This window comes from Trifolium pratense, linkage group LG5, assembly GCF_020283565.1.
Source record: "Trifolium pratense cultivar HEN17-A07 linkage group LG5, ARS_RC_1.1, whole genome shotgun sequence".
Lineage (NCBI taxonomy): Eukaryota > Viridiplantae > Streptophyta > Magnoliopsida > Fabales > Fabaceae > Trifolium > Trifolium pratense.
In genome coordinates, this window is record NC_060063.1 from 29,863,198 (window position 1) to 29,873,833 (window position 10,636).

At 33.8% G+C, this 10,636-nt stretch overlaps 1 long non-coding RNA gene across 2 annotated transcripts; it reads left to right on the forward strand.

Moving 5' to 3' along the window:
* The first annotated feature begins 439 nt into the window (after window positions 1–439).
* On the forward strand, window positions 440–10,025 carry LOC123885065. Of its 2 annotated transcripts, none has more exons than XR_006801063.1 (4): window positions 440–460; window positions 5,377–5,468; window positions 6,827–6,911; window positions 9,903–10,025. It is a non-coding gene; the product is annotated as an uncharacterized LOC123885065 (long non-coding RNA). The 2 variants fall into 2 exon arrangements; XR_006801062.1 differs by having other exon boundaries at window positions 5,377–5,451.
* Window positions 10,026–10,636: the final 611 nt, after the last annotated feature.

A 10,636-nucleotide genomic window follows, 5' to 3' on the forward strand; every position in this document is an offset into this window, starting at 1 on the left:
GAAATCATGGGGAAGAAGATATTTTGGTGTGACACCGCTTCTTAGCTTAATGGCGCCACTTAGTGCGTTCCCCGCCTTCTTGTTATTTGAACCTTACGGACTATAATTGATTGAACTTTTTTGTATTGGGTTTTGCTAAATATATCTTGGACCGTTGCCCATTCCAATATGTATATTTATAATACAAAATATGTTGTGAAATGAAATGTTGGAGCCGGTGAGAAGTGTATGGTGATGATAAGTGCTCGTGTGATGTGTGATAAGATAGTGTTGATAGAACGTGAGATAAGATAGATGTGGTATAAAATAAAAATGATTACTATAATACATTTCGGAACACGTTTTTTTTGTTTTGTTTTGTTGTGAAGCTACATTATTGGGATTAGTATATCCTGAAATGTTATATATAGTCTCACTCATGTTTCTTTGTGCACTGAACGGAAGTGAGTCACAAGAATAGGTAATCAAGCATTTCATTCATATCATATTCTTTTTTCCTGTTGTTGAAAGTTGAAACCTCCTTTTTTATAAATAAATGCATTTTTCATGTGTACATTATCATTCATTTATATTGTTATTGTTTTTATTTGTGTTTCAGTAGAGATTCCTTAATTCTTGTTAGACATATGTGTGTGTGCTTGAGCTAGTATATATGCAGACCAATTGTTGTGTGCAGCAGGCCTAAGCTTGTGGGCTTGGCTGGCTTGAGTATGGGCGCGCGCGTGGCTTGCTTAAGGCCCAAGTTAGTTAGTTAGCTTGTTGTTTGTTTGTTGTAACCGTTTTGTACACTTTGTTCTTTGGCTATATAATGCCTAAGACTAGTCTAATAACATCAGAGATTCCATTTGCCTCCACATTTGGTATCAGTTACCGGTTGAAACGATCCTTTCAGTTGTAACAAGAAGTTAGTTACAAAAGATTCATCGCTCGTTTTTTTTCTTTCTTGCTTGAAGCTTCCATGGCGGATTCAAGTAACTACCTGCAACCATCAATCCCTCGATTTGATGGTCATTACGATCACTGGTCAATGCTTATGGAGAATCTACTGAGATCCAAAGAGTATTGGAGTCTCATCGAAGATGGCATTGTTGTAGCTCCTGCAGGAGCATCGCAAGAACAAATTCAACTTGCAAATGAAAGCAAATTGAAAGATTTGAAAGCTAAAAACTTTTTGTTTCAAGCAATTGATAGATCCATACTTGAAACGATTCTTGCAAGAGGAACAGCTAAAGAAATTTGGGAATCAATGAGACAAAAGTATCAAGGATCCACCAAAGTGAAGAGAGCACAGCTTCAGGCATTGAGGAAGGACTTTGAAACCCTCAATATGAAAACTGGTGAGTCCGTTGAAGAGTATTTTTCAAGAACCTTGTCCATTGCTAATAAGATGAGTAGTCATGGTGAAACTGTGACACAAAGCATGATTGTTGAAAAGATCTTGAGATCTTTGACACCAAGATTCAACTATGTTGCTTGCTCAATAGAGGAATCTAATGACACAACTAGTATGACAGTTGATGAACTGCAAAGCAGCTTGCTAGTTCAAGAACAGAGAATGAAAAGTCAGAAAGAGGAACAAGAACAAATTCTCAAGGTATCTAATGGGGGAAGAGGCTATGGTGGTAGAGGAGACAATTCCAATACTCAGAGAGGTCGTGGCAGAGGTAAGGGAAGAGGTGGAAGAGGTGCTAAGATCAATAAAGAATCAGTAGAATGCTATAAATGTCACAAGCTTGGGCATTATCAGTCTGATTGTCCAAGTTGGGATGAAGACAATGCCAATTATGCTGAGTTTGATGAAGGGCAAGAAATTCTTCTGATGGCACAAACTACAATGGTCAATGAGTCTCAAAATTCTAGTGAAAAGCTTGAACTGTGGTTCTTAGATTCAGGCTGTAGCAATCATATGGTGGGAAACAAGAATTGGCTATTCGACTATGATGATTCATTCAAAGACTCAGTGAAATTAGGTGATGATTCAAAGATGAGTGTTGAAGGAAAGGGTAACCTGAAACTGTACATTGAAGGTTTTACTCAGATCCTTACAAATGTATATTTCTTGCCTGGCCTAAAGAACAATTTGCTTAGCATTGGTCAATTACAACAGAAGAATTTGACTGTCATCTTCAAGAATGATACTTGCAAGGTGTATCATGAAGAAAAGGGTTTGATCATGGCCACTCATATGACTCAGAATAGAATGTTTGTAATCAAAGCACCTGTGATAGTTCCCCACTGTATGAAAGCTTCAATAGCAAGTGACACTGCTCTATGGCACCAGAGGTATGGTCACTTAAGTTTCAAAGGTATGAATGCTTTGCATCAGAAGGAGATGGTTATTGGACTGCCAAAATTGAAAGAACCAGATGATAAATGTTCAAATTGTATGAAAGGCAAGCAGCAGAAACTATCAGCACCTAAGAAAAGTTCATGGAGAGCTAGCTCAAAATTGCAATTGGTTCACTCTGACATATGTGGACCAATCAATCCTGAGTCAAATGGAAAGAAAAGGTATTTCATTACTTTCACAGATGACTTGAGCAGGAAGACATGGACTTATTTCATGAATGAAAAATCTGAGGCCTTGAGTATGTTCAAAAGGTTCAAAGCACTAGTTGAAAATGAATCAAAGCAAGTGATTCAATGTTTTAGAACTGATAGAGGAGGTGAGTACACTTCTATTGAATTCAATGAGTTCTGTGATCTCCATGGTATAAAAAGACAACTTACAGCAGCTTACACTCCACATCAGAATGGTGTCTCTGAGAGGAAGAATAGAACTATTATGAATATGGTCAGATGTATGATTGGTGAAAAGAGTATTCCAAAGACATTTTGGCCTGAAGCAGTGAATTGGTCTGTGCACATACTTAATAGATGCCCTACCTTTGCAGTGAAAGATATAACACCTGAAGAAGCTTGGACTGGAATCAAACCATCTGTAAGTCACTTCAGAATTTTTGGCTGTATTGCTTATGCACATGTACCAGATAACTTGAGGAAAAAGCTAGATGACAAGAGTGTAGTATGTGTACACTTAGGGCTCAGTGAGGAGTCTAAGGCATATAAACTCTATGATCCAATTAAGAGAAGAATTGTGGTCAGCAAAGATGTAATGTTTGATGAATTCAAACAGTGGAACTGGGAGAGTAAAACTGCTGAGAAAACCAATCTGATAGTTGACTGTGATGAGATAGAGACTTCTGAAGCTTCAGCTGGAAATGAAACTATCAGTGAGGATCTGAATGAAGATCAAGCAAGCAATTCACACAGTGAAGATATGGATCTTGCTGTACCAGATTCAGAAGATGAAGAATACCACATTGGCAATCATTTAGGTAAAAGAGTGTCTAAGAAACCTAATTACCTAAATGATTATGAAACAGGAGATGTTGAGGCTGGAGAAAGCAGTGCCAGTCAAGCTTTCTTTAGCCCTAGTGATGATCCAATTTCATATAATGAAGCAGCCAAACATGATGTATGGAAGCAAGCCATGGACACTGAAATTGCAGCCATTGAGAGCAATGACACCTGGGAGCTTACTAGCCTTCCTCCTGGAGCTAAGAAAATAGGTGTCAAATGGATTTACAAAACAAAATACAATGAACAGGGAAAGATAGATAAATACAAAGCAAGATTGGTTGCTAAGGGATATTCTCAGCAGTATGGAATTGATTATAATGAGGTGTATGCACCTGTGGCCAGATGGGACACCATAAGAACCTTGTTAGCAATAGCTGCAGCTAGAAGCTGGTATGTGTATCAGCTTGATGTGAAAAGTGCTTTCTTACATGGTGAGTTAGAAGAGGAAGTCTATGTGGAACAGCCATTAGGTTACTTGAAGGAAGGGAAAGATAAGGTGTACAGATTGAAGAAATCTCTCTATGGTTTGAAGCAAGCTCCCAGAGCTTGGTATAGCAAAATAGAAGCATACTTCTGCAGTGAAGGCTTCATGAAATGTGCTCATGAACATACATTGTTTGTAAAGAAAGAAGCAGAGAACAAAGTGATCATTGTAAGTCTGTATGTTGATGATCTGATATTCACAGGTAATGATCAAGAGTTGTTTGAAAGATTTAAGACTTCAATGGAAAACAATTTTGCTATGACTGATCTAGGCAAAATGAGATTCTTCCTTGGAGTTGAGGTTAAGCAGACAAAGGAAGGAATTTTTATGTTTCAGCAAAAGTATGCTAGTGAAATTCTGAAAAGATTCAAGATGGAAAACTGCAATAGTGTGTGTAATCCAATTGTACCTGGCAACAAACTAAAGAAAGATGAAAATGGAGAGGCCTGTGATGCAACTAACTATAAGCAGATGGTTGGTTGTCTGATGTATTTGCTTGCCACTAGGCCTGATCTAGCCTTCTCAGTATGCTTGGTTGCTAGATTCATGGAGAGGCCTACAGAAATACATGTTGCTGCAGTCAAAAGGATTCTCAGATACTTGAAAGGCACTATCAGTTATGGCTTGTGGTACAAGAAACAAGACAAGGATGAACTCATTGGTTGGTCAGATTCAGACTATGCAGGAGATCTTGATGACAGGAAGAGCACATCAGGTTATGTCTTTATGATTGGATCAAAGGCTGTGTCATGGTCCTCAAAAAAACAGCCTATTGTTACTCTGTCCACAACTGAAGCTGAGTTCATAGCAGCAGCCAATTGTGCTTGCCAGGCCATCTGGTTGTCAAGGTTAATTGCTCACATCAGTTCAGATATGAAGGAATGCATCACCATTTTCTGTGACAATAGCTCATCAATTAAGCTGTCAAGAAATCCAGTTATGCATGGAAGAAGCAAGCATATAGATGTTAGGTTTCATTTCCTCAGAGATCTAACCAAAGATGGTAAGATACAGCTGCAACATTGCTCATCCTTTGAGCAAATTGGAGACATAATGACCAAAGCATTAAGCCTTGACAATTTCTGCAGAATTAGGGAGCTACTTGGTTTATGCAGGCTGGAAGATATAAACTGAATTTGGTTGTGTATTTGTGTTGTGTAAAGTTCAGTTTAGGAGAGGCAATGTTAGACATATGTGTGTGTGCTTGAGCTAGTATATATGCAGACCAATTGTTGTGTGCAGCAGGCCTAAGCTTGTGGGCTTGGCTGGCTTGAGTATGGGCGCGCGCGTGGCTTGCTTAAGGCCCAAGTTAGTTAGTTAGCTTGTTGTTTGTTTGTTGTAACCGTTTTGTACACTTTGTTCTTTGGCTATATAATGCCTAAGACTAGTCTAATAACATCAGAGATTCCATTTGCCTCCACAATTCTTGCATTAATGCAAGACTCAGGATAATTTTTTAGTTGTAATTTATTTATTATTATCATTTATTTATATTGTTATTGTTATTGTTTTTATTTGTGTTTGAGTAGGAGTTGCTCTTAGTTCAATATCTACCTCCACTGTTAACCAGTCCACCGCCGTGACCGCCGTTGAAATCACCAGAGGTGTGCAGTTACTATCGGTACTAGTCTTATATCTCAACTACAAATTTTTCAAAATAAATAAAGAGAGGGAATTTTTTTTTTTAATTTGAAGTGCTTTGTTCAGATATTGGAAATGAAATTTTGACTTTAGCCATGATTATCTATCACTCATGTACTTTCTCATTGAAAACCAATCTGCTCAATTGTGTTGGCCAAAGAGTAGCTATTTGGCTCACATTAAATATGAATTGGCTTAGTTATGCAATAAAATGGCTCGGTTCAATGAGGTAGCAAGTATACATTCACTTTTTATTTACCAAAATACAAATTTTATCTATACAAAAAAAAAAAAATCTAAACAAAAACCTCTTTAAATCCCAAACACAATCGCAGGTTTCTTTGATTGATGAAAAATTCTCGTTACATAGATTATGTTTGTCACTAAGATGCATCAATCAATTGGATCGGAAGAGAAAAGTCCTCTCCCTCACAGATTATAGATTTGGATCTTTTATTCTTGGTACTTGTTAATTGTTTGAATTTCATCATTTTTAACAATATTATTTCAAGAAAGTCGAATAGTAGGTTTTTTTTGTGGATTTAGTAAAACCATTTTAATATGAATTATTTAATTTTCTGTAGATTTTCCTGAAAACAAATTTGCAGGAAACAAGTTTTAATAAAAAAAACATGTATACATTTTCTTGAGGATTTTAGTCTCGTAAATCCACGGGAAAAAGGTACAACGGATTTACCTTAAAAAAAATCTGCAGAAACCATTTTATCAAAAAAAATAAAATGTTTCTTGTGAAATTTTCTACAAATAAATCTGCTAAAAACTTTAAAATATTTTTAAAGATAAAATCGCAGAAAACTTTTTAAATTTTTTTTTATTTTTTTTTGTTTGCTAAAATGAACTAAAGTGTAAATTAGTAATTATTTAAAAATTTAGAAAATCGTTGAGTCTACCAATGGTGGCTCTTAGTATTGTATTTTTCTTTATTATTTAGTTTTGATACAATGTCTGCTTAAGCGGATGCTAAATTTTATGACTTTGTTGAAAACTAAATGAATAGCAATGCTAGCGTCTGTTTATTAGCGTAAGTGTCATGGCCGACACTAAATCTTTTAAGCTACTAGGCAATTTTGTTGTAGTGTCGCTCGATGGTCGCTCAGCCACTGTCACAACATTTGATTTTCTTTAATTTTAGTTCTTTTATTTAATGGCAATTCAATCTTCTTATTTTTTTTTGACAATTCGATCCTTGATTTGTTATTTATTATAGCTATTCACCCACCTATAATTTAGCAAACACTATTCACCAATTTATTTATTTTAATAACAGTCCTTCACTTTTTTGAACACCAATTTAAAAAATGATGTCTTTGTTTCAAGTTCATGATGCAGTGTGTTGTTACAAGCGTTCAGAGAGGGAATGGATTCTCTCCCGTGGGTCAAAAAACTGGAGGAAATAATGTTGGTAAATCTCAACCCTTCATTTCTTTCAATGAAAAATCAATGATCAGGATTACAAGCACATAACATATTTTGTCTCTTCTTCCTAGGCTTCATCTTCTTCAAGACAACAAACATTAATAACCATTTTCACCATTTTCAGTTCTTCAATCATGGTCATAATCACCCCAAAATTCACAATTGCATAACCAAACATAAATTTATTAGAGAATGAGATAGGTTATGGAACTTGTAAAAATTGGGTTTTCATTAATTGCATGAAGAATTGCACAAGAATGTTTTCAAAAATTTGGGTTTTTCCATTATATGTTTGTAAAAATTTAACAGAAAATGTTCATGGAACTTGTAACAAAATTGAAGGAAGAAAATTACATTTTGATTTTAAATGTTCATATGTATCAGAATGGCAATAATAGAAATAAAAATCAATTAGTTAGAGCTAGGAAGAAGAAATAAGAAAGAATGGACACAACCCCTTCTATCCTGGCATCTGCCATTGCAGAATCTCTCCACCATCAGTGGCAAATGTATCGTAGGCATGGTGTTACCAAGATCCAATCGCACAAAGTGGGAGGAATTGCCATTGCCACCATGAGAGTGAAGAAAGGTCAGGAAAGAGAATACAAGTGGGACCAAAAATGACATAGTATGACATTAGACTTTATGTTTTAATCACAGCCATTAATATTACATTAAAAGAAATAGAGGGATGCACCTAGGGGTGGGCTGAGATGGGCCATGACCCAACCCCAACCCCAAATTTTTTATTTATTTTTTATATATAGAGTATTAATTTAAATGTATTATTAATAATTTTAAATCACTCGGTATACATATTTGTATAAATATTAATGTAAATATTAATTTAAAGTTTATTATCGATAACTATAAGTAACTCGGTACACATATTAGTTCAAGTATTCATGTAAATATTAGTTCATAATTAATTGCATTTATAGTATTAGATAAAATTAGCAATTGAACTAGCATATATAAATATGAAATGACATATATTTAATTTTTTAAGTCCCGCATTTTCACATTTGTTGCAATTTTAGTCATATTTCAATTTTTTTCTTTTTTTTTCCCGTAAAAAATGTGACTTTTGGTCTGAAATTTGATATTTTATCTTTAGATTTAATGTTGGACACAATAAATCACCTTTATGGCAAAAATCACAATTTTTAGAGTAAAAATATACTCCCTCCGGTCCTTATTATAAGGAACACTTTGGGAAAAAAATTTGGTCCTTTTTATAAGAAACTTTGACCAATTTTCAAATGTTCTAAATGTTCAATTTCACTTATGCCCTTATTTATTATGAAAGAGAATTTAAAAATAAGTAAGTTAGTTGAATAAAAAGTAATTAAATAAGGGTAAATATGGAATAAATTTAAATTTATAAGAGTATTAAATGAAAATAACTATGTTAAATGTGTTTCCTTGGTCTGTGTGATTTTTTCAAAGTGTTCCTTATAAAAAGGACCGAAGGGAGTAGATTGTTGGTACAAAAACTATAACATATGAAAATAGAGGACAAAAAATTCAATTTGAAAATAGATTGACTATTTTTCGGCCCACCCACAATATTTTTTCTGGTTCCGCCACTGGAGGGATGAGATTACACATTATTTCCTCCAGTTGTTGGTTCACGGGAGAGAATCCACTCCCCGTTCAGAGATTGTCCCGCACTATTTTTCTACTCACTCAAACACCAACAATAATGTTTTACTAGAAAAAATAGCTACCAATTAGCTACAAACTCCGTCGTAGCTAATCCCAGATTTTCTTGTAGTGTATAGAGGGCAAAATCCAAAGAATTATAAAATAGAAGGGATAAAATTCCGAATTTTAAAATAGGGGTTAAATTTCCAATTTATTCAAAATAGGGGGGGGGGTGGTAAAACTACATTTAAGCCAACTTTTAAATATATACTAATATTTTCATATTTTTTACAATTGAGTTAAATATTAAACTTGAGACCTCTAACATACTACCCAAATTTTTCACAATACCAAATCTAATTGTTTAAAATATACTACTGGTATTATTAGTTGGTAGAAGCTATGACTAGATACCAACGAATAAATTGAAGTGGTAGAGTCTTATCCCCCCTTGAGTAGGGCCAACCTTAACTATTTGTATTTGGAAGCTTGATCCTGAATTTTAAAATATTAAAAATTGATTTATAATAAAAAAGGAAAAAATTTAAAAAGAATAATTCTTATTTAAATTGAAAATAACATAAAAATATTTATTCTTACTAACATAATAAATATTCATATGCATGTTGAGAAAGTGAGATTGTGGCAATGTCATTTGCAGCTGCTTCTGTATTCTCAATTTTGTGTTGAGGAGGACATTTTCTCAATGCTCTTTACCTTTACCTTTTCATTTTTATTTTTTAAGCCTACAAATGTATAATAAATTTTTCGAGGCCCAAAAAATAAAGGTGCAACTCCATAGAATTTGATGCACATGTGAAAGGCTGGGCCTGCCCTTAAGTAGCTGATCAGAGTTTCATTTCCTGACTTCTGCATATGAAAAAAATCGGTTAAGAGGGAATAATCCACCTTGTGTGCCCCACGATTCTCCGACAAATTTAATAATCACTATTACAATGTGAAAATTTTGTACTAATAACATATCTAATAACAAAAGAAAAATTGACTATTTGCAATGCATATATACTCTCCTAGAGAGAAAAACAATCGAGCAGATTTATCTTAGCTAAACTAGAAACCTTCATCAGATTTTCCTCTCATGGTTCATGCCTCTCCCCAGTAGGATTCCTTGATATTCTTTGAATCAATGCGGCTGAAACTTTCTTCCTTAGAGAATAGTCCTATTTGTTTTCTTTCTCTTGTTTTTTTGTTTTTGTTTTAAATTCTTAGACATCTTTTTACTAAGGATAATTTAGTAACTATAATATAAAAAATGTATTCATTAATTATATTATCAGCTTTTCTTAATATGTATGAAAAATGTCAACAGAGACTTATAATAAGGGACAGACAAAGTACATTGTAATGGAAACTACCCAAATAGTTGAAGAAGATGTTGTGATTGTGGGAGCTGGAATTGCTGGCCTTACTACAGCCTTAGGACTTCACAGGTACCTACCTACCTTTTCGCTACTATTCACTTAATAATTATTATATATTATTATTTGAATTGTTATGAGTTCAAAGAGTCATCATAATAATATGCTCATAAATCTTAAGATATAGATTTTAAGGATATTGATTATGCCATCTAAAAAAAATTAACCGCACAATTTGTTGTTTATTTTTTCCATTCATGTATCTTGATCTAGATGTTTGATCTGTTCTATTGCACATGTCTTCTAGCATAGAAAATTTTAATATTATGTTTTCAATGAAATCTTAAAAATTAGCTGGTTGTAACAAAAATGTTGTATAAAAATGCTTAAAAATGTATACATTTCAACAAGAGTTTAAAGATGGTAAACAATCAGTACGTATAATGAAAATTTACATAGACATCCAATTAGAAATCACCACTCTTCCATATCATATAATTAGTTTCAAAATAACCATACATGAGTGAGAGTGATGTGGCAGAAGCATAAAACATGATTGATTGTTTGTGTAACATTGTTATACTCTGTCTGTTTATATGCTTTAATTTCTTTCAACAAAGACTAAAATTAACTATTTAATTAACATTTTGAAATACTTATGTGTAAATTAGTAGAATGTTTCTAG